The sequence below is a fragment of the Trachypithecus francoisi genome, unplaced genomic scaffold (assembly GCF_009764315.1).
Source record: "Trachypithecus francoisi isolate TF-2019V2 unplaced genomic scaffold, Tfra_2.0 Lachesis_group7, whole genome shotgun sequence".
In the NCBI taxonomy this organism is placed as follows: domain Eukaryota; kingdom Metazoa; phylum Chordata; class Mammalia; order Primates; family Cercopithecidae; genus Trachypithecus; species Trachypithecus francoisi.
Genome location: NW_022681472.1, coordinates 1742890 through 1768199, shown reverse-complemented (window position 1 = coordinate 1768199; position 25310 = coordinate 1742890). Strand labels below are relative to the sequence as shown.

Below are 25310 nucleotides of genomic sequence, written 5' to 3'. Positions count from 1 at the left end.
TTCCAAAGCATTAAATGACATAGATGAGTGCTCATATTAAGGGCAAAATTAATTGGAAATAAAAGATGATTCCAGTTTTAGGAAAACTCTGTATCTAAACAAATAAGAGCATATAGATATGACTTTGGGATGCCAAAGCGGGCAAATCACTTGAGGCCAGGAGTTTGAGACCAGCCTGGTCAACATGTTGAAACCCCATCTCTACTAAAAATACAAAAATTAGTGGCCATGGTGGGGGGCACCTGTGGTCCAAGCTACTTGGGAAGCTGAGGTAGGATAATTGCTTGAATCCAGGAGGTGGAGGTTGCAGTGAACTGAGATTGCACCACTACACTCCAGCCTGGGCAACAGAGTGAGACCCTTTCATCAAACCAAAAATAATAAAATTAAAAGTACACGGATATGTGGGGTGATTGTTTTTAAATTTTCTAAACTGTGCTTTTTTGTGTATAATCAGAAGGATTTCATAAATGTGCTTTGGTTTGAAATGATATTTGATTGAAGTCATTCATACCTACCTGTGACCTGGACCAGTTCTGCTCACTGCATCCCCTCTCCACACCCTGAGGGTCCTGAGGTCAGTAGCCCTTGACTCTATGTTCTGCCCTGAATCCAGGGCAGAACAGGTGCTCAAATACTCACTAAAACATTTAACTTGGCAAGGGGCCTATTTTTTCGTGGTGTAAAATGACAAAACAAGGCCTCCCACTAGTGAACACTCCAAAAACATTGACTCTTACAGAATTTGGATTCGATCTAACAGCAAGCATGTGAAGATGTCTAAGTGTGAATGCCTGGAGCCAGGCAACGTTCATGCCATTTCCCATGTGGCCATCAGAGGGCAGTGGGTGACAGATTAGGACAAGGACACTACCCCTCCCTCATAAGTTTTACAAGGGAGCCTTCCTCAGCACGTATTTTCTAACCTTAGGGAGCTTCATTATAAAATGATTATTTGCTTTTATCCTGCAATATCAGTTGGGAGCTAAATGCAAATTCATTACAAGGAATGTAATTTCTTGTAATTCATTACAAGGAATGTAAGGTAATCCTCTAGCTGGAAGATTAAGCTGGTGCTACAGACAGAGAAAAGTATGTGTCCAACCTCACAATCTGTACCCAGATGTGTCCCTTTCTCCACATCCATCTATCTATAAATATGTCTATGTTTTGTGTTTTGTATTTTAGTGTGTGTGGGTTATTTTTTAAAATTAAAAAAATTTTTTTTACAGGCTCTCACTCCTGTCACCAGGCTGTACTGCAGTGGTGAGATCACTGCTCACTACTGCCTCAACTTCCTGGGTTCAGGTGATTCTCCTATCTCAGCCCCCAGAGTAGCTGAGACTACAGGTGTGCACCACCTGTATTTTTAGCAGAGATGGGGTTTCACCGCGTTGTCCAGGCTGGTATAAACATGTCTACATAATACCTTTTGAGAATTAGATATAATATAGACATTTGCCAATCACGTTGCTGCTTTTTGATTATGTTGTAAGACAGGGAAAATGGAACTGAAACTTTGAGAGATATAATGAAGAACATTGGCAAGATGTCTCAGCAGAAGTTTACCAAAGTGGGAAATTTTGTGGTTAGCATAGACAAGATCTAATACCCATTGCCTGCTATTCTCAAAGCACTGAGTCTTCCTTTCCCCAGGGGATGTGCTAAAATCTTTTATACCCTAAAATAGCATCAGGTCAGAATAATGAAAAGTGGCTACAGCAGTGTTGAGGTGGAGATGAAGTTATGATGTGGTTGACCTGGCATCCAATCTACAACAGTTCATCACTCTGTATTATAATCCTCAGCCTCCCTCACCAGTCAGCAACCTGAGAACAGAGTCCACACCTTGGTTCTGACTATAGCATAGGCCCCAGCTCAGCAGCAGGCATAGAACAGGTGCCAAATACAACTGAATTAATAAAACAGAGACTCATATCTAACAAACTGGATAACACACTTGAAATTGGGACTCTCCCAGGACAGCCCAGATAGGAGGTCACCAAAATCCTGTTGCTTGACATCCTGCCTAGGCCTTGGACCGGATTGCCTTCCCACAGCATCCCCCAGCCAGGAAATGTGCAGAATCTCTGCCTGCTTTGACTCTGGTTTACTTTGGCTCCTGTGATTGTCCTACAGTGTGGTTCTCCACTCTGAGTTGCAGGGGACACCTGTGACGGCAGGGGAAGACCGTTGCATCTCTCTTCTCCAGCCCCCTGCCCTTGCCTTGCTCTCGGTTCTGTGTACAGCCTGGTCGCAGATTCGCCTGCAATTCCCTTTGAGAGATACCCCACACTAGCCAGGACAGGCCCCACCGCCCCCTTGCTTCCAGCATCCGCAGCAGAGATCCAGGATCAGATGTCTACAAATGAATAGGAAGAAAAGCGATCTCATCCCATCTTAACTGAAAACAAACCCCAGTTCAGACAAGCTAGTAGAAAATTGGGGTTTATTTGTCCTACTTGATGGAAAAAGAATATGATGGCAATAAAATAAATTAAATTGCAAAATGCTGAACAAGTGACAAAGAATAATGTCCCCACAGAAATGCCTTGTCCCCCGTAGAGATGCCTTTCTTTTCTGTTGATAGCCCCGACAGCCTCCTGGCATGGCTACATGAGTTAGTTCAGCTCTTGGAGGCGGGGACAGCAGCACACCACTGGGCCACAGGGCCTGATCCACCGCTCCAGGGAGGGACGCCGGCTCCCACACTCCCTTTTCCTCGGAGTTGGTTGTGACCATGGAAGTTCAGGGCTTCTGGTCATGGCTTTTCAGGAAATCATTCCTTCAGGAAAAGCTCCCCGCTTTTTAGAAGGGAAGCGTCTGGCCGCAGCCCTGGCTGTGGTGCCTCGCCTGAGGCTGCCATGCAGGACCCCCAGGTCCAAAGCTGCGAGCGTCCACCACTCCTGTTCCTTCGCGACTCACCGGGGTCGCGAACAGACAGAAATAGAATGGGAGAATCCCTGACATCCCCGGGTCCCACAGGCCAATCCCATTCCCCCCGAGCCAGCCCGCCTCACCCTCCTCCTGCAGACACTTCGCAGTCTCCCTGCACCGCAGTCGCTGGCCCTTCCCCTGCGCCCGGAAAGGCAGCGGCTCTGCAGCCCTGCGCCGGCGATCACCCCAGGCTCCTGGGCGGCGACGCGCCTTAAGGACAAAGACGGCCGCCTCCAGAGAGGCCTGCGTGCACCAGGACCCCGCGGGTGCTCTGGGGGACCCCCTCAGCTGCCGCGCAGCCAGCAGTGCCAGCCAACCACCATCCGGTGAGTCCCCTGCTCTGGTTTCCATCTCCCGCTGCCTAGTCACCAATCCCATTCATCCTTCAGCAGCACTTGACAAAGTTCTCTCCACCTCGAATATCATCAGGGGTGGTGTGAGGACAGTCTGAGACTTCAGTCACCATTGATCTGTTAATTCCAGGCGTCAGCTTGACTGGCTATGCTCTACCCAGTGGTTTGGGCAAACATTCTTCTGGGCAGGTCTCCGCGAGTGTTTTTGGATGAGATGAATATTTGAATCCTAGATTAACCACAGAAGAGAGCCCTCCCTAATTTGGGTGGGTCCCATCCAATCAGTTGAAGGCCTGAACAGAACACAAAACTCATTAAGACAGAACTCCTTCTGTCTGACTGGCTTTGAGCTGGGACATGAGCTTTTTCCTGCCTTCACACTCCAACTGAAACACCAGTTCTTCTTGGGTTTCAAGCTGCCAGCATTTGGGCTGGAACCTGCTGGGTCTCTTGATGACTGCAGACCTTAGGACTCATCAGCCCCCACAATACCCATTATATATAATTATGTCATATATCTAATTAATATAAATTACATAGTTATATAAATTGATATGAATATATAATACATGTAAACATATAATGTATTTCATATATAAGTGTTTCCCTAGGGAACACTGACTGATACGCCCATCCAGCACACAGCTGGTTCTGGCTGTACTGCCAGTATTCTTTGCTCCATACTGAATGTATCTAAGTCAGGTCTTGTTGCTAATTATGCAAGAGTGATGGAAACCCCTAACACCAAGAAAGCATTCAAATAAAACATTATTTTTCCATTTTATCTCTCTTTTGCAAGAGAGTAAGATCTCATCAATACTTACCCTAGATCAGTATCAAGAGAAGAGAGTTCAGCAAAGATAACACAGGGAAGAGAAATTGAAAGGTATCAATGGCCCTCATCTATAAGATACATAAAATTCTACCTTATTTAATTCACATGTCAATTTGATTTGGATCAGTCTCAGACATGAAGAAAGCACTACTCTGAGAGATAAAGTTGCCCATCCACAGTTCATAACCAGGGAGTGGTGGAGCTGAGAGGAAAGCCTCCTGCTGCATACGCTGCACAAGTGGATGCCTGATCCCCTCTCCTAGTTAACCATGGGCCACCATGACAAATCCACCCCTCCTGGAGCCCACACTCACCCCAAGCCCTGCTATGCTCACCTTGAGCCTCACCCACTTCCCAGTTCTCCCCTCATCCTCCTACAGCATGGACCTGGGCAGACATCCTGTGAACTACTTGAGTGCAGTCAAGAACTCAGGCCCCTCAGAGTGCCAAGGAGTCAGGTTTCACCTGACCCCTCTGTCCAGAGACAAAGACTGACTTCAGACACATCTAGCAACAGCCTCAAACAGAGCACTGAGCTGCACCTGCTGGATACAGGGCTATTACTCAACCCCGTGGGGCCTCATCTTTCTCCTGTCCTCTGTGAAATGGCAAATAAATAATGGCCTCTAATCTGCCCTGGGCTCAGATCTGCCTTTGACCCTAATAGCTGTGTACTGTGACCCTTCCCCTCTTGTAGCCCTGCCTCCTCACCCGCCCCCCAATACTCTTCTTTTACATCCTCTCAACTTGAACTCTGCTGCAAGTGAGAAGACGTAAAAGAAGAGTATTGTGAAGCCACATCTCACTGTGCGCTGTAACCATGCCCCCGTCTGTCATGATGTTTGACACAACCCAGCCCCGTGGTTAAAGCATGTGATTCCAGAACCTGAGTCCCTGGGTTGGTGTTAGCTCTGCTGTGGTTCCTAGGAGTGTGACCTTGACAGTCACTGTGAACTCTGCTCACTGGGTTCCTCACATGTAATGTGAGGGATATTGCGAGGGCTAAGGGAGTAGGTACTCAGGAGAAGCACAACAGCGTGCCTGGGGAAAGTCATCAGCACTGGTGGGAATCACAGAGTGGTGCCCTGGGCACAGAAGGGAGGTGCTCTCAGGGAGTGATAGGTGGAGAGCGTGAGGGTGGTGTCCAGATGCTGGGAAATCTGCTTTGATGCAGCGCTGGTTTCTTGGTATAGTCAGTGATTGATAAATCATCATGCTGTGTGCTGATGATGTTTACATTTTCTGTCTGTGTACTATACTTTTAAAGTCAACATTTTAAAAACAATGCCTGGAAATTTAATAATAATTCCTGGGAGGTGATCAGACCTCTCAAAGCTATGGAGGTGGTAAGGTCCAAACATATCTCTAAGGAAGAAAAGAAAATTTAATGAATATCTGGGGTAAAGTTGAGGTAAAGAGGAAATTGCATTAAGGGAGATGATATATAGGTAAGAAAGATAGGTATAAGATAGACATAGATTAATTGGTGATAGGTGATAGATAATAGATTGGTTGATTGATTAACAAATGATAGATGAATATATGACAGATGATAGATAGTTGACAGATGACAGATGGATGATATAGATTAATAGGTACCAGATAGATGATGATAGTTGATAGATAATTGATTAATAAGTGATAGATGATAGATAATTGACAGATTGATAGATCAATAGGTGATAGATAATAGACAGATACATGATACATGACAGATCACTGATAGGTAGATGATGAGTAGGTGGATGGGTGAATAGATAGATAGATGATGAGCAGATAGATGGGTGAATAGATAGATAGATGATAGAAAGAACAGTTATGGGTTACAAGTAGGAAGGACCAGAGAAGAGAGGGGAAAATAATGGGGGCCTTGGGGTCGCTTCCTCCTTTGTCCCCTCCCTAAGCTCAAGACCCCTTTGTGACTGTACCATACCTTTTTGATGCAGGTCAGGAACTCTGGTGTAGAGAGCACATTCTCTGCTCAGTTGCCCAGGGAAGCCACGAGATACAGATGCTGGAGAATTTGGGATGGTTTCTTCTGCATTTTAACAATCCCTGAAGCTTTCTTTGGTTCTTTCTTTATTTGAGTGAGGTTGAGATCATCTTTCTATCATGTCTCTGCATTAAGTGATGTCCACATTTATCCATATTTGAAAAGACACAGACACCAATCTGGTAAGGAATCCCAAGGGCTGCACACATTAGAGGTTAACTTCTGTTTTCCTATTCCTATTTTCTCTTTTCAAAATCTATCCTTGGGATGGAGAGACCTCAAGAATGGGAACTCTCAGGGGACATTAGAATAGCATCTGTCTAAGAGAACAGGTTGGGCAGCACAGGAGGTAGGTGGGGACAAAGGCTTTTATCCAAAAGTTACAGACCATTTGCCCAGGTGTAGTAAAATCACAAATACCATGGAATTCAGGCCCATAGATTGGCTTGTTAAATAATTCAGGACACCAGAGGGCAACAGGCCCTCAAGAGTTGTTCACCAGCAGCCTTCCCATCACAGTAGGCTCTGGGCCACGACTCTCCCAAGAGTTAGGGCTGAGCTGGAGAGCACTGTTGACCTATGAGAGGCTTTGGCCGCTTTCTGCTCCTTCATCTGTCCTTAGGAGGCAGAATCCTAGAGAATGAAGCAGAAGTTGCCAAAGGTCTGCAAATCTGTGCTCCTCAGTAGAGGGCTTTCCAGGAGTCCCAGGACTGCTGTCTGAAATATCCATTTAGAAGCACACATGAAAAACAATTCTTTATTTGAAATTGACAGAGAAGGAGTCAAACAAAACATGATCCATTTTAAAAGTGAATAACATGAAAGCAATACAGGTCTCAATTAAATAAACATAGGAGGTCACGTAATTAATTAAGAAAAATTCACCTTTTTTTTTTTTTTTTTTTATTAAGATAAGGTCTTACTCTGTCTCCCGGGATGGAGGCTGGAGTCCAATGGCACAACTGCAGCTCACTGCAGCCTCAAACTCCTGGGCTCAAGGGGGCCTCCCATCTCACCCTCCCGGGTAGTTGGGACTACAGGCATGCACCATCATATCTGGTTAATGTTTTGTATTTTTTTTGTAGATACGGGGTTTCTCCATGTTGGCCAATGTGGTCTTGAACTCCTAGGTTCAAGCAATTCTCCTGCCTCAGCCTCCTAAAATGTTGGGATTACACATGTGAGCCACTGTGCCCAGCCTGCTGTTTTTTTAGAAAGAGGAGAGAAGGACGGTCTAAAATTCCCATTTTTTCTTGTCATTCACCTGGCAATCCAGAGTCAGGAGGAAGATGGGAACTTTGAGGTAAGGTTCTGCTGCCCCACCTTGAGTTCCTCAGGGGTCGCCTTCATCTCACCCTTCCCATTAGTCCCAGGTCCCCAGACTGAAGACAGCAGTTCCTGGAGTCAGTTCTCAAAAGAGTAAGTTCTCAAGGGAGAGTCTCAAAAAAAAGGAATAAGAACCTGGAACACTTCTCCCCATCCCTGTTCTGCCCCTCATAGGAATTAAACAAGATGGAGCTGGGCAATGGTTCTTATCCACTGGTGATAATATGAGATTCCACAAAGAAATATTGGGGTTTTTTAGAGGCAAAATTTGTTGCATCTTCATTCTGTAAAAGTTGGTGGCATCCCTATTTTCAGACTGTTCTTGGAGACAGCACTAGGCTTGTTTGCCTCATACAGTTGTGATGGTCACCTGGGGCTGAGAGAGAAGCGCTTGCCTTCAGCTCTTCATGAAAGCCGGCCTTGACTTCTTGAAGCTGAAGGGTCAGGCAGAGCTATGTAGTGGTATTGCACACATCACCATCTTCAGATTCCTAAAATCTATCTTTACAAAAAAAGAGCAGTTCAGCAGGGGCTCAACATGTAATAGAGTCCACTAAAGAACAGTCTGAGGCTTGCATTTTTCAGCCCTCTCCTTTTCCCCACCATTCTACCTACCAGCCATGGGCTATATAGTGCTTGGGGTTCTACAGGTACCATAGGGTAAAAATCTTCCCACTCAGGTTCCAAGAAAAAAAAATGACAAGAAACTTTACAAGTCCCAAATGCGGAACTAGAGTTTGGGAGTCTAAGTTCAGAAGGATAAGGAGCGATCTACATGGCCCTGAGTATTTTGGAAGGAAATAGGTTTCTAGTTTCCCCAAATCCCCTTTTATTCCCAGTGTGGGTGAGGGAGGAGCACTGCTCTCAATTCTTAGCTTAGCCTTCCGGAACATTAATAAGTCAGTCGCCAGCTGCCCTTTCCCTCCCCAGAGCAGCAAGGAGTCCAGGACTCCAGCTCTGTTTCTACAGGCAGGGACAGGAGGCCAAAGGGCAGGCAGAGCAGGGGCAAGGTCTCAGCACACCCAGGGGTCGATGGAGAACAAACATATCATTAGGCTGAGAAAGGAAAAAAAGATCTCAACTCATGTTCAAGCAGTACTCAGCTCATTGTTTATCTACAGGAAGAACTGGATTCCAAGCCAGGGACATAAAAATTAACCCATGACCTGGGTCACTTTGCCCCCCACATGCCACTCATACCAAGGCAGCCCAGCTCTGAAAACATTGAAAGATGACACATTTTGCAGGAAACAGTGACTCTCTGGATGTTAAAAAATCTAGCCACTGCCCAGTGGACACAGCCTCGGGGAGTCTTAAGAAGGCTGGTGTTTGGGGGTACTGCCAAGGAGGATCATCGAGTGGGCATGATGAGCCCAAGAGACAAGGTGACTGCTGCTTAAGGATATTCCATGTCTGTGGGGTCCACCCGTCTTGGGACAAGTCTTGAACTCAAAGAGAATTCTCCCTCCTGAGTGGGGACATTAGGAAAGGTAAGGCCCTCCCCACGGAGACTCTGCATGAGGCCTGGCTTGGTGACATAATTGTGGGGCAAAGGGATCACAAGCTTTCACCAATGGGTTAATGGGGCAGCCACAGAGCACCAGGAGAATGAGTCAGTGGGGAAAAATGTGAAAGTTGAGGGTGTGGGAAACAAGAAAAATCAATTAAGAGGGCAAAGGATGACCCATTTTGTGGGAAGGAATGAATTGTTTCCATTGTTGCTAATCATGACACCCCCTCATCAAATACTCTCTCCCTCTCTCTCTCTCTCTCTGTCACACACACACACACACACACACACACACACACCACACACACACACACATTCTCACTACCTGACACAGGCTGCTCCTGCTTATGAATGAGGAGGTCTCTCTAGCATAAAAGGGTGCTATAGGTACAGGGAGAAGCATATTTTTGAATACAAAGACAATGTTTGCACGGAGGTCTTCATGCCTGGCGCCTGCTTTCTTGGGCAAGTGATTCTGTTGCTCTCCTTCCTTACATTCTTTATGGCAACACTAAGGATCTTGTCCTCAGTTGGTCTATGATGGTTGGGGTGATCCTTTGATGCTCACAGACAGGCTTGGCACAGCTATGGGAGGTCTCTTTCAGAAACACCCACAGCTCTTGCACCAGTGGGGGGTTCTGCAAAGTGTAATAAGATGCAGTGTCTGGGGTTCAGTTTGGACCTGTCCTGAGCCCATGGAAGTCAGTTTAAGCCAAGCTGTCAGGGGCACACCCAGCCTCCTCCACAGCCATGCCCTCAAAGCTGTGGAGCATTGAGTGGAGCAGCTGGGGAAAAAAGCCACAAAGCAGTGTGTTCATCAGAAAAGGAGGTATGAGTGGCCTGAACCCATGAAATAAGGAGAGAGAAGAACCTCTGGAGCCACCTGATGTGCTCTTTACACTAAAGGGAGAGGGGCTAGCTACCATCTTGGTCTCATTAGCTTCATGCCTGGGAACCCCCACCCGAGTGCCCAGATCCAGGTCTAGACAAGAACCTTTGTCTCCTGTAGAGAAGTTTACACTTAGAGGGACTAATCGCTGCTTTTCGCTACATATTTAATAACACTGCACATTCAGCCTTTTGTTGAATTTTCCCAACTTGACATTCAGGGAGGCTGAAGGCTGACTCATCCAGTAGTGGACAATTCAGAACTGGAGAGCTCAGAGGTGGTAGCTCGCAGGTGGTAGTGAGAGATAGGAGGTACCACATGACTGGCTGTGGGTCACATACCAACCACAGCAGCTCCCATATCTGTACTGCTCTCTAGAGACACACCAGGTGAGGCCCTCAGACAGGATGTGCACACACAGCTAAGTGATGTGGCCACAACTAGGTGAGGGTGCACTACAAAGGATCCCTTACTGTAGATCTGCTTCCAGTCATGGTTTCCTCCCTTTTCCCTGATGCCTGCACATGCAGGAAAACAACATAGGCCCCAAACAGAGGGAAGCTGCTTGGAAGAATGTGCTATGGGAGATGAGAACCTACAGCACAAGAACAGTTTCCAGCACTGTTCTCTCCCTCAAGATCTTCAGTATTGCCCAATACTGGGGGCATTACGAACACTGCAGAGCTCTGTTTAAGAGGGAGCCATACAAATCCCTGAACTTGTCCATTACCAAACCCTTCAGCCCGCACCAAAGCCGGGAAAACCAAATGCATGGAGAGATGGCCCCTCTGTGTGGCACAGGGTCTCCAGAGGGCAGTGGCTAATGTCAAAAATGTTTCTCTGGAGCCAGCTGCTGTGTAAAGGGCTCAGATTTCTGGAGGCAGCAACCATACTGGAATTAATACTAAATCCAAATGTTCATGTTTAGAACATGGGCCAACCAAGGCTTGGAGAGGGCTCTACCTATTGGTAACTTTCATCCAGGATTTCCATCGGCCCTATGTGCCAGCATCCACATTACCCTGCCTGAGTCTCAAGAATAGGTTTGGGTTCAGTTAGAGAGGTCACTGATAGCGTTGAGACTTTGGCAGCTGCCTCCCCTCAGCCTTAGTCCCTTTGAGATCTAGGGTCTGTTCTTTCTTCTCTACCAGGGCCCTTGGTTCAAGGGAGATGGTTGTCAGTTGCGTTTAGGGGATGGGGTTGATGTGAGAGGGAGTTTGAGATGACCGTGGCAGTGGTGGTTAATTTCCATCTTGGGAGGTGTTTGCTCTGCCTGCTTACCACTGGTTAAGGGATTTATATTTTGGGAAGATAATTTGCCAGGTTATTAATTTTGGGGGATACTATCTGCCTGAGTAGACTCCCTGAAGGAGAATGAACTTTGCCCTCCTCTCTCTCACAAATTTCCTGGCTTGTGGTCTAAGGTTTTGTTAATGGTTTTTGTGTTTGCTGGCCCAGGTTACTGCATGGAAGAGTGATTTAGGATTTAGCTCCATGTCCTTAGAGTGGATAGATGGTGTCTCAGGTGGGGTTGCTTTTGCTGGGTTAAAAGAGGTAAAGAGTAAGCTTGGCTCAGTGGCTCACACCTGTAAACCCAGTAGACTGGGAGGCTGAAGCGGGAGGATTGCTTGAGACTTGGAGTTCAAGACCAGTCTGGGCAACATAGCAAGACCCTGCCTCTACCAAAAAAAAAATATATTTTTTAAAGATGTAAAGTTGCCCAGGGTAGCACTCTTTCCAGGGTACTAAGCAAAGAGATATGGTAATATGTCTTGTAAGCAACACAATGTCATGTGGAAGTTCCCTGGGAGATTACAAAAATTGTGATGGAGTGAGCAGATTTGATTGCCAAGGGGCTAAACCCCAAGCACCATGCACTTGGGCCCTGCAGAAAAGATATGAATGCCTCCCTCACCTTTGAATGACCATATCACTACACTCTGCATTTGCAGGGGCAACCATGATAGACCAAGGATCAGAGGCTCTTCCCCAAGTATTTCTCATGACATTCCCTTTGCTAAAGAGAGAAAGAGCTACCACTGACTGATTATTTTTTACCCTCCCACTCCTCAATAAATGCGGGATTCAATTTGGTTTAGAACAAGTAAATAATTTTGTTTCTTGCCCAAATGAGTGTAGTTGTATCCCAATGGTCATGGGAATTTAAATTTTATCTCATTTTTATGCATCATGAAATATGCCTTTTAGTTTTAAATCATTAAACAATGTAAATGTAATTTATTTGATAAAAATACAGTTGAACAATATAAATATTCCTCTTATCTTGAGAGAAGGTATAAAAAAAGGCAAGATTCAATCTGTATGAGGTCCCCTGACTTGCATCATTGTTCCTGTGGTCAACTTTCTCATCCTTAGCACAGTTAAGGATATCCCTTCAAATATCCTCCACCTCACCACACCTCCACCCCAGCTGCCAGCACTCTCCACCGACAGACTGGACCCAACCCCACAAAGAAAGTGAAAACCATCTGCTCAAAACTTTTCTTCATGAAATCTTAAGAAACAAAAACAAGGAGGGCAGAGCAAGGTGGACGAATAGGAACAGCTCCAGTCTCCAGCTCCCAGTGTGAGTGACACAGAAGACAGGTGATTTCTGCATTTTCAACTGAGGTACTGGGTTCATCTCACTAGGGAGTGCCGGACAATGGGTGCTGGTCTGCTGCTGCAGCTGGACCAGACCAGTGAGAGCTGAAGCAGGGCAAGACATCCCCTCACCTGGGAAGCACAAGGGGGAAGGGAATCCCTTTTCCTAGCCAGGGGAACTGAGACACACAACACCTGGAAAACTGGGTAACTCCCATCCCAATACTGCGCTTTACCAAGGATCTTAGCAAATGGCACACCAGGAGATTATATCCTACACCTGGCCGGGAGGGTCCTACACCCAGGGAGCCTCCCTCATTGCTAGCACAGCAGTCTGCGATCTAACCTCATGGCAGCAGCGAGGCTGGGGGAGGGGCGCCCTCCATTGCTGAGGCTTAAGTAGGTAAACAAAGCCCCTGGGAAGCTCAAACTGGGTGGGTCCCACAGCAGCTCAAGGAGGCCTGCCTGTCTCTGTAGACGCCACCTACAGGGGACAGGGCACAGCTAAACAAACAAACAAAAAAAGCAGCAGAAACCTTTGCAGATGCAAACTACCCTGTCTGACAGCTTTGAAGAGAGCAGTGGATCTCCCAGCATGGAGGCTGAAATCTGAGAATGGACAGACTGGCTGCTCAAGTGGGTCCCTGACACCTGAGTAGGCTAACTGGGAGACATCCCCCACTAGGAGCAGACCAACACCCCACACCTCACACGTCAGGGTACACCCCTGAGACGAAGCTTCCAAAGCAAGAATCAGACAGGTACACTCGCTGTTTAGCAATATTCTATCTTCTGCAGACTCTGCTGCTGATACCCAGGCAAACAGGGTCTGGAGTGGACCTCAAACAATCTCCAACAGACCTACAGCTGAGGGTGCTGACTGTTAGAAGGAAAACTAACAAACAAGAAGGACACTCACACCAAAACCCCATCAGTACGTTACCATTATCAAAGACCAAAGGCAGATAAAACCACAAAGATGGGGAAAAAACAGTGCAGAAAAGCTGGAAATTCAAAAAATAAGAATGCATCTCCCCCTGCAAAGGAGCGCAGCTCATCGCCAGCAATGGATCAAAGCTGGATGGAGAATGACTTTGACGAGTTGAGAGAAGAAGGCTTCAGTCCATCAAACTTCTCAGAGCTAAAGGAGGAATTACATACTCAGTGCAAAGAAACTAAAAATCTTGAAAAAAGAATGGAAGAATGAATAATTAGAATAATCAATGCAGAGAAGGCCATAAACGAACTGACAGAGATAAAAACCATGACACGAAATTCGTGACAAATGCACAAGCTTCAGTAACTGACTCAATCAACTGGAAGAAAGAGTATCAGCGATTGAGGATCAAATGAATGAAATGAAGTGAGAAGAGAAGTCTAAAGAAAAAAGAGGAAAAAGAAATGAACAAAGACTTCAAGAAGTATGGGATTATGTGAAAAGACCAAATCTACGTCTGATTGGGGTGCCTGAAAGTTAGAGGGAAAATGGAACCAAGTTGGAAAACACTCTGCAGGATATCATCCAGGAGAACTTCTCCAACCTACTAAGGCAGGCCAACATTCAAATTCAGGAAATACAAAGAACACCACAAAGATACTCCTCGAGAAGAGCAACTCCAAGACACATAATTGTCAGATTCACCAAAGTTGAAATGAAGGAAAAACTGTTAAGGGCAGCCAGAGAGAAAGGTCGGGTTACCCACAAAGGGAAGCCCATCAGACTAACAGCAGATCTCTCGGCAGAAACTCTCCAAGCCAGAAGAGAGTGGGGGCCAATATTCAACATTCATAAAGGAAAAGATTTTCAACCCAGAATTTCATATCCAGCCATACTAAGTTTCATAAGTGAAGGAGAATTAAAATCCTTTACAGATAAGCAAATGCTTGGAGATTTTGTCACCACTAGGCCTGCCTTACAAGAGACCCTGAAGGAAGCACTAAACATGGAAAGGAACAACCAGTACCAGCCATTGCAAAAACATGCCAAAATGTAAAGAACATTGATGCTAGGAAGAAACGGCATCAACTAACGAGCAAAATAACCAGTTAATATCATAATGACAGGGTCAAGTTCGCACATAACAATATTAACCTTAAATGTAAATGGACTAAATGGTCCAATGAAAAGACACAGACTGGCAAACTGGATAAAGAGTCAAGACCCATCAGTTTGCTGTATTCAGGAGACCCATCTCACATGCAGAGACAAACATAGATTCAAAATAAAGGGATGGAGAAAGATCTACCAAGGAAATGGAGAACAAAAAAAAGCAGGGGTTGCAATCCTAGTCTCTGATAAAACAGACCTTAAACCATCAAAGATCAAAAGAGACAAGGTCATTACATAATGGTAAAGGGATCAATTCACCAGGAAGAGCTAACTCTCCTAAATATATATGCACCCAATACAGGAGCACCCAAATTCATAAAGCAAGTCCTTAGAGACTTACAAAGAGACTTAGACTCCCATACAATAATAATGGGAGACTTCAACACCCCACTGTCAACATTAGACAGATCAACGAGACAGAAAGTTAACAAGGATATCTAGGAATTGAACTCATGTCTGCAGTAAGCAGACCTAACAGACATCTACAGAACTCTCCACCCCAAATCAACAGAATATACATTCTTCTCAGCACCACATTGCACTTATTCCAAAATTGACCACATAATTGGAAGTAAAGCACGCCTCAGCAAATGTACAAGAACAGAAATTATAACAAACTGTCTCTCAGACCACAGTGCAATCAAACTAGAACTCAGGACTAAGAAACTCAATCAAAACCGCTCAACTACATGGAAACTGAACAACCTGCTCCTAAATGACTACTGGGTACATAATGAAATGAAGGCAGAAAAAAAGATGTTCCTTGAAACCAATGAGAACAAAGATACAACATACCAGAATCTCTGGGACACATTTAAAGCAGTGTGTAGAGGGAAATTTATAGCACTAAATGCCCACAAGAGAAAGCAGGAAAGATCTAAAATTAACACTCTAACATCACAATTAAAAGAACTAGAGAAGCAAGAGCAAACACATTCAAAAGCTAGCAGAAGGCAAGAAATAACTAAGAACAGAGCAGAACTGAAGGAGATAGAGACACAAAAAACCCTCCAAAAAAATCAATGAATCCAGGAGTTGGTTTTTTGAAAAGATCAACAAAATTGATAGACCGCTAGCAAGACTAATAAAGAAGAAAAGAGAGAAAAATCAAATTGACGCAATAAAAAGTGATAAAGGAGATACCACCACTGACCCCACGGAAATACAAGCTACCATCAGAGAATACTATAAACACCTCTACACAAATCAACTAGAAAATCTAGAAGAAATGGATAATTTCCTGGACACTTACACTCTCCCAAGACTAAACCAGGAAGAAGTTGAATCCCTGAATAGACCAATAGCAGGCTCCAAAATTGAGGCAATAATTAACAGCCTACCAACCAAAAAAGTCCAGGACCAGATGGATTCACAGCTGAATTCTACCAGAGGTACAAGGAGGAGCTGGTACCATTCCTTCTGAAACTATTCCAATGAATAGAAAAAGAGGGAATCCTCCCTAACTCATTTTATGAGGCCAGCATCATCCTGATACCAAAGCCTGGCAGAGACACAACAAAAAAAGAGAATTTTAGACCAATATCCCTGATGAACATCGATGCAAAAATCCTCAATAAAATACTGGCAAACCAAATCCAGCAGCCCATTAAAAAGCTTATCCACCATGATCAAGTGGGCTTCATCACTGGGATGCAAGGCTCGTTCAACATATGCAAATCAATAAACGTAATCCAGCATATAAGCAGAACTAAAGACAAAAACCACATGATTATCTCAATAGATGCAGAAAAGGCCTTTGACAAAATTCAACAGCCCTTCATGCTAAAAACACTCAATAAATTCGGTATTGATGGAATGTATCTCAAAATAATAAGAGCTACTATGACAAACCCACAGCCAATATCATCCTGAATGGGCAAAAACTGGAAGCATTCCCTTTGAAAACTGGCACAAGTCAGGGATGCCCTCTCTCACCACTCCTATTCAACATAGTACTGGAAGTTCTGGCTAGGGCAATCAGGCAAGAGAAAGAAATCAAGGGTATTCAGTTAGGAAAAGAAGTCAAATTGTCCCTGTTTGCAGATGACATGATTGTATATTTAGAAAACCCCATTGTCTCAGGCCAAAATCTCCTTAAGCTGATAAGCAACTTCAGCAAAGTCTCAGGATGCAAAATTCATGTGCAAAAATCACAAGCGTTCATACACACAAATAACAGATAAACAGAGAGCCAAATCATGAGTGATCTCCCATTCACAATTGTTACTAAGAGAATAAAATACCTAGGAATCCAACTTACAAGCGATGTAAAGGACCTTTTCAAGGAGAACTACAAACCACTGCTCAGTGAAATAAAAGAGGACACAAACAAATGGAAGAACATACCATGCTCATAGATAGGAAGAATCAATATCGTGAAAATGGCCATACTGCCCAAGGTAATTTATAATTCAATGCCATCCCCATTAAGCTACCAATGAATTGGAAAAAACTGCTTTAAAGTTCATATGGAACCAAAAAAGACCCCACATTGCCAAGACAATCCTAAGTCAAAAGAACAAAGCTGGAGGCATCACGCTACCTGACTTCAAACTATACTACAAGGCTACAGTAACAAAAACAGCATGGTACTGATTCCAAAATGGAGATATATACCAATGGAACAGAACAGAGTCCTCAGAAATAATACCACACATCTACAGCCATCTGATCTTTGACAAACCTGAGAGAAACAAGAAATGGGGAAAGGATTCCCTATTTAATAAATGGTGCTGGGAAAATTGGCTAGCCATAAGTAGAAAGCTGAAACTGGATCCTTTCCTTACTCCTTATACGAAAATTAATTCAAGATGGATTAGAGACTTAAATGTTAGACCTAATACCATAAAAACCCTAGAAGAAAACCTAGGTAGTACCATTCAGGACATAGGCATGGGCAAGGACTTCATGTCTAAAACACCAAAAGCAATGCCAACAAAAGCCAAAATTGACAAATGGGATCTCATTAAACTAAAGAGCTTCTGCACAGCAAAAGAAACTACCATCAGAGTGAACAGGCAACCTACAGAATGGGAGAAAATGTTTGCAACCTACTCATCTGACAAAGGGCTAATATCCAGAACCTACAAAGATCTCAAACAAATTTACAAGAAAAAAACAAACAACCCCATCAAAAAGTGGGCAAAGGATATCAACAGACATTTCTGTAAAGAAGACATTCATACAGCCAACAGACACATGAAAAAATGCTCATCATCACTGGCCATCAGAGAAATGCAAATCAAAACCACAATGAGATACCAACTCACACCAGTTAGAATGGCAATCATTAAATAATCAGGAAACAACAGGTGTTGGAGAAGATGTGGAGAAATAGGAACACTTTTACACTGTTGGTGGGATTGTAAACTAGTTCAACCATTATGGAAAACAGCATGGCGATTTCTCAAGGATCTAGAACTAGAAGTACCACATGACCCAGCAATCACATTACTGGGTATATACCCAAAGGATTATAAATCATGCTGCTATAAAGACACATACACACGTATGTTCATTGTGGCACTATTCATAATAGCAAAGACTTGGAATCAACCCAAATGTTCATCAGTGACAGATTGGATTAAGAAAATGTGGCACATATATACAATGGAATACTATGCAGCCATAAAAAAGGATGAGTTCATGTCCTTTGTAGGGACATGGATGCAGCTGGAAACCATCATTCTCAGCAAACTATCGCAAGAACAGAAAACCAAACACCGCATGTTCTCATTCATATGTGGGAACTGAACAATGAGATCACTTGGTCTTGGGAAGGGGAACATCACACACCAGGGCCTATTATGGGGAGGGGGGAGGGGGGAGGGATTGCATTGGGAGTTATACCTGATGTAAATGACGACTTGATGGGTGCTGACGAGTTGATGGGTGCAGCACACCAACATATATGTAACAAACCTGCACGTTATGCACATGTACCCTAGAACTTAAAGTATAATAAAACAAAAACAAAAACAAAACCCAAAATTTACAGCTCAGCTCTCTTTTATCCATCTTTTCTGTTTCAGTTTTTAGGAAGGTGTCACTCAGCAGTCCTTCCTTGATCTTTCCAAGGTACGAATGTTTACTTCTTCAAACACACTTCTTACTCTGCATTTTGCCTTTTGGTTTAATATTTCACCTTAGGGTAAGCTCTTCTCATACCTGGAATCTTTTCTATTTCTTTGGCTTCCAGGCAGATAAAGTTTCTTTTCAAAAATGTAAAATATACAAAACATAAAATTTATCATCGTAACTGTTTTAAACCTACAGTTCAATGGAAGTAAATACACTGTTGTGCAACTATCACCACCATCCATCTCCAGAATGTTTTCATTTTCCCAAACTGAAACTCCACCTATTAAACAATAACTCCCCATCTCCCACTCCTTCAAGTCCCTGGAGACTATCATTCTACCCTCTGTCTGTATGAATTTGACTTGTCTCTCTCTCTGACTCCAGGATCCTGTGAGATTCAAATGACATGTTACTTGTGAAAAATATTTGTAAGTACTAGGTTAATGTTTCTCACAGTAGGACTGATCTTTAAATCAGCCACATTAGAATCAACTGAGGTGTATTTAATGAATAAAGATCCCTCAGTCATTCCAGAACCAATAAAATCAGAATCTCTGGGAGTTCCTTCCTTCCTTCCTTCCTTCCTTCCTCCTTCCTTCCTTCCTTCCTTCTCCTCCTCCTTCTTGTTCTTCTTTTTCTTCTTCTTCCTTTCTCTCTCTCTCTCTCTCTCTCTCTCTCTCTCTCTCTCTCTCTCTTTCTTTTCTTTCTTTTCTTTTCTTTTCTTTTCTTTTCTTTTCTTTTCTTTTCTTTTCTTTTCTTTTCTTTTCTTTTCTTTTCTTTTCTTTTCTTTCTTTTTTTTGAGTCTCGCTCTGTTGCCCAGGCTAGAGTGCAGTGCTAGGATTACAGGCACCTGCCACCATGGCTGGCTAATTTTTTTGTATTTTTTGTTTGTTTGTTTGTTTTTGGAGACCGAGTCTTGCTCTGTCGCCCAGGTTGGAGTGTAATAACACAATCTCAGCTCACTGCAACTTCTGCCTTCTGGGTTCAAGCAATTCTCCTGCCTCAGCCTCCCAAGTAGCTGGGATTACAGGTGCATGCCTCCATGCCCAGCTAATATTTTATATTTTAGTAGTGACAGAGTTTCACCATGTTGCCCAGGCTGGTCTTGAATTGCTGAGCTCAGGCAATCCACCTGCTTCAGCCTCCCAAAGTGCTAGGATTACAGACATGAGCCTGGTCTGTTTTTTTAGTAGAGATGGGGTTTCACCATGTTTGCTGGGCTGGTCTCCAACTCCTGATCTCAGGTGATCCACCCATCTTGGCCTCCCAAAGTGCTGGGATTACAGACATGAGCCACGGCGCCCAGCCTGAACTGTACTTTCTTAAAGAAGCTTACAGATTATTTTTATGTACAATTAAACCTAATTGCTTAATTTCTGCTCTTTTCCCTCACAATGCACTTTTCAGTTTTTTCATACAGCTGAAAGAAATTCCACCCAAAAATTCTGTATTAAAAAAAAAGAAGAAATGGCCATGTGCAATTTGCCTCTGTCCAAACATTTCAGCCACATGTGTGCATATGGGATTGTCCTGGGCTCCCCTCCTGTATGGGCTTGTGCGTGGGATCAAATATTTCTGTCTTATTACGATTCTAAAATTTGACTTAAATGGCAAGTGACCCTTCCTTCAGGTGTGTCAATAAAAGTACAGATTTTACCTGTGGAGGGAAAAACAGGTTTGAGAACCACAATTTTTAGATTGGCAAACATAAGACGTTGCTGCCTACATGTCAATACAGCGAGCATAGGCAGGGGTCAGTGAGAAGCAGGGAGTGGCCACACTCATGGGCCATGTTGTGCTGTTGACTACAGCTGGCATTTTCCTGATGCACCCTACAAGTCCCATGGAGAATAAGCATTGTCCACGATGTGGTTGAAGCCCATTCACCTCTTCTTTTACTCATTTGTCTTTTGGTTCATTCATAAAAGTGCATTAAGTGTAGACTCAAAGACATATCTCACTGTGTGAGTGTTAGGAAGGGGAAGGTCCTAGGCCCAGTTAGAAGAGCTAAGATGAAAACACAGTCCCTCTCCTGTAGGAATTCATGCTGTAGGAACATTTGTAAACTAAATGCACTATGATCTACCTCAAAGAGAAACTCACTCTGTCTGGGTGAGTCCCAGTCACACACAAACATTAACTCAAAGGAGAAGTGGGTGTTTCCCCAGTGGAAAGAGGGAAGGGGTGGGGGAACCCTAGCCTCTGACATTACTCAGTGACTTGAACATGTTTATATGCACACAGGTATGGATGTGTATGAGCTTGTCTATGACTGTGTGTGTGTAGCCGAATGTTGATGTGGCTGGGTGTCACCTGCACATACATGTCTAAGTACATGGTCACATATTTGCCTTTTTGTTACGTGTGTCTGTTTATACCTAATAGTAGCTGATGGTGGGCATTGACTGTGTCAGGCATCATTCTGATTGCTGTAAGGACATCTCGTTTAATCCCCACAAGAGCCCTATGAGGCAGGATCTATGACTATTTGACACATCATGAAACTGACATGGGGAGTTTAAATAACTTGCTGGAGGTCCCACAGCTTGTAGGTGGAGGTGCATTTTAACACAGGCACTCTGGCTTCAGAGTCCACCTCCTTGTGATCATGCTTGTCTGTGTGTGCTGTACATACTATATGTTAACAGACATATACATATGTATGGGAAAATATTAAAAGAATTATATTTTTAACACTTTATTTAAAATACAGAACGTATTCTGAAGTATTCATATCAACACATCACAATTGTTTTCATAAAGCTAAGTTTTTCATAATTGTTGTTTTCACAAAGGTAAATTTTACTCTGTGTGTGTGTTTTTCAAAAGCACTTCTGAAAATGCTTCGCCATCTCATACATGGGGCCCTTGAATTCATCGCATCTGTAGTTCCTACCCTCCAAACTCCTAAACTGGATGGTTGCTGCATTTCTTTGTTAAAGAACCACTTCTCTTTAGAGAAATATCCTCCTGGCCCGGAGGGCTGGGGAGAGAGCCCCTTAAACATGTGTCTCTTTGGAAGTAATCAATGCCCTGCTGCTCGTGCCCTGACAGCTCTGGTTTACTTGATGGGAAAAAGGTACTCCCCAGTTGCAAAATCCTTTAAAACATTTTTTTTCAGCATCATTAATTCTGCTTCATATGATCACAGAAAACCCTAACTTCAGAACTGAATTGTGAATTTGTTAATTGACAGCTAGATGTTGAGAGCTTTAAAATCTTTCTCACCTGAAGTGATAAAGCCCTTTTTACTTCCATTTGTTTCCCCTAATAATTTTCTCTTCTCTTGGTCTTCATTTTTCTTTCAGTTGGTGAAAAGGTTTTTAAATATTCAATCACTTCAGGGAACAGTAATGACTGCCCATCTACTGTGAGCAGTAGGGAAAATCTTCCACTAGGATAAGCCAAAAAGTGGTATTTAAGTGAAACATAATATATGCTCTGAAGATGAAGAAATAAGAGATGGTCTGTTTCTTTTTCCCAAAGGAAATGCAGCTGTCTATTGTCTGCACACTGTCCATGTCCCACAAGCCCATAGCCTGGTGACCATGGTCTTCAACTCAAACTTGGTGCTGTTGATGCTGTCAATGTGGAATTGAAGACAGAGAAGCAGAGATTTTTAAGTCAGAAGCAAATTTCAGAAGTTTTAGTTTGTAACTATTGTTTATTTCTGGAAATCATTTGGAAGATATTATTTTACTTTTTGTCTCTCCCAATTCCAAAATGTTTTTGTTATAATTTTCTTTAAACAGGAAAATAAAATCATAATTTTAAAAAAGTGAATCTTGTGTTTAAGAGGTGTCGAGTTTGTGCCCTTACTTTACCTCTGCACCAGGATAGTGAATTCACAGCAACCTCTCTTGCTGCACCCACGGCCGATAGCACCAAGCCTTCTCAGTCAACTTCCCTCTTGGATGCTGTCAGGCATTTTCTCAGCAAGCATTCCAGAAAGCCATGACTCACTTATCAGCATCAGTGCTTCCATCAATTAGCTAAGATAATATTGCTACTCAAGAAACTACCCCAAAACTCAGTAGGAGAAGTCAGGACTTCTGAATGACAGAATAGAGTTTGGCAGGCCCTTTGCCCAGCAAAACAGTGTAACTGGTGAAAATTATTTAAAACAAACAAAACGGACAAAAACACAATCATGCAACATCTCTGGAAATTATCCTAGGGACCTAGAGGAAATGGAGAAAATGCATTTAAGAAAATCCACGAACCTTGGTGTACAGTGAGAGTCTGTGGTATTTGAGCTGAGGCCCCATTATCCACACTGTAACCCCAAGTTACGGAACCTCTGCTCTGGGCATGTGCAGTTCAGAAAACGAGGGCTCTTTCTCCCCAGCCCAGAGTCTAGGACTACAGTTTTACACTGGAAGGGGAGGCTACAGGAGTTTCTCATTCCCCTAGTTCTGTGTTGCAGAAATTGTATTCCAGGTAGGTATGGGAGAGAGTGTGTCCGAAATTGGTGGGTTCTTGTTCTCACTGACTTCAAGAATGAAGCCGCAGACGCTCGCGGTGAGTGTTACAGTTCTTAAAGATGGTGTGTCCGGAGTTTGTTCCTTCAGACGTTCAGATGTGTCTGGAGCTTCTTGCTTCTGGTGGGTTCATGGTCTCGCTGTCAGGAGTGAAGCTGCAGACCTTCGTGGTGAGTGTTACAGCTTTTAAAGGCAGTGGGTCTGGAGTTGTTTTTTCTCTCTGGTGGGTTTGTGGTCTTGTTGGCTTCAGCAGTGAAGCTGCAGACCTTCGCGGTGAGTGTTACAGCTCATACAGGCAGCGTGGACCCAAAGAGTGAGCAGCAGCAAGATTTATTGCAAAGAGCGAAAGACCAAAGCTTCCACAGTGTGGAAGGGGACCCCAGTGGGTTGCCAGGGGTGGCTTGGGCAGCCTGCTTTTAGTCCCTTATCTGACCCCACCCACATCCTGTTGATTGGTCCATTTTGATGGAGTGCTGATTGGTGCGTTTACAATCCTTGAGCTAGACACAGAGTGCTAGACAGAAAAGTTCTCAAAGTCCCCACTAGGTTAGCTAAACACAGAGTTAGCTAGATACAGAGTACCAATTGGTGTATTTACAAACCTTGAGCTAGACACAGAGTACTGACTGGTGTATTTACAAACCCTGAGCTAGACACAGAGTGCTGATTGGTGTATTTACGATCCTCTAGCTAGACATAAAAGTTCTCCAAGTCCCCACCAGATTAGCTAGGTACAGAGTGCTGATTGGTGCACATACAATCCTCCAGCTAGATATAAAAGTTCTCCAAGTCTCCAACCGGCTGGAGCCCAGTTGGCTTCACATAGCGGATCCTGCACCCGGGCTGCAGGCAGAGCTGCCCGCCAGTCCCGAGCTGCGCCTGCACTCCTCAGCCCTTGGGCTGTCAATGGGACCTGGCGCCACAGAACAGGGGGCCGCGCCCCTCCGGTAGACTCGGGCAGTGCTGGAGCCCACCCCAGGGGGGAGCTCAGACATGGCGGGCTGCAGAGCTGGAGCCCTGCCCCGCGGGAAGGCAGCTAAGGCCTGGCGAGAATTTGAGTGCAGCACCGGCGGGAAGCACTGCTGGGGGACCCAGCTCAACCTCCGCAGCTGCTGGCCCGGGTGCTAAGCCCCTCACTGCCCTGGTGCTGGCCGGCCGCTCTGTGTCTGGGGCCCACGGAGCTCGCTCCCGCACCCGCCAGAACTCACACTGGCCCGCGAGCGCCCCGCACAGTTCGGGTTCCCGCCCGCGCCTCTCCCTCCACACCTCCCCGCAAGCAGATGGAGGCGGCTCTGGCCTCAGCCAGCCCAGAGAGGGGCTCCCACGGTGCCGGGGCAGGCTGAAGGGCTCCTCAAGCGCTGCCAGAGTGGACCCGAGGCCAAGGAGGCGCTGAGAGTGAGGGCTGCTAGCACACTGTCACCTCTCAAGAGGACTGGTCCTCTTTTCCCCAAATCTGCCCCCACTCTCAGTCAGGAACTCTATCCCAGTCATAGCAGTCTGGGAGTACTAGGTTTCTACTGGCCTCACCTAAGCTCACTCATAGGAGGGAAATTCCATACCAGTAGAGCACATCAAGAAGACCAGGGGCTGCCAATCACTCCAATAGCACCCACTCATAGAGCAGGGGTGTCAATCCAAGAAAGCCATTTCTCCAACACCAACTCCAGTGCAAGGATGCAGGGAATCTGGCCAGGGAGAAAGGCAGTACATGAGGATGAAAAGCTCAGCAGCTGTTCCTGAGGGGACTGAAAGTGAAGGGCTCAATGCCTTAGGGCACTAGAACAGGCAATGGTACCATTGGGGAAAGCAATGATAAGGCTGGGAGCTTTGATGCAAGTGAAACAGAAGCCAGATTTTTAACAGAGAACTAGGAAAAGAGACGGATAAGAAGAGCCCTCCTGAGACAACAGTGAACTCTGGGGTTTGAATGCTATGTGCATGGTCTAGGTAGCACCAACACAGGAGTGATCACAGAAGGATGCATTAGAAGCGTGAAAGCACTCCCCATGCTGCACACATACCCATTAACACACTGGGAAAGCCACCCAGCACAACCTCTGGCTAAACACGAAGTGAACAGAAAGCCACATTAAAAATAACTTCTCAGTGCCCCCCTAGAAGTCTGGAAGACAGTGAACATGTTCAAGGTTTTGCCTCTCAGGGGCAATTAGAGAAAGAATCTCCAAGTTTCT

At 44.6% G+C, this 25310-nt stretch overlaps 1 long non-coding RNA gene across 1 annotated transcript; it reads left to right on the top strand.

Annotated features, from left to right (window-relative positions):
• The first annotated feature begins 436 nt into the window (after positions 1-436).
• LOC117079175 lies at positions 437-23250 on the top strand. Its single transcript, XR_004435286.1, has 4 exons — positions 437-447; positions 3993-3997; positions 10949-10953; positions 23095-23250. It is a non-coding gene; the product is annotated as an uncharacterized LOC117079175 (long non-coding RNA).
• The last annotated feature ends 2060 nt before the right edge of the window (positions 23251-25310 follow it).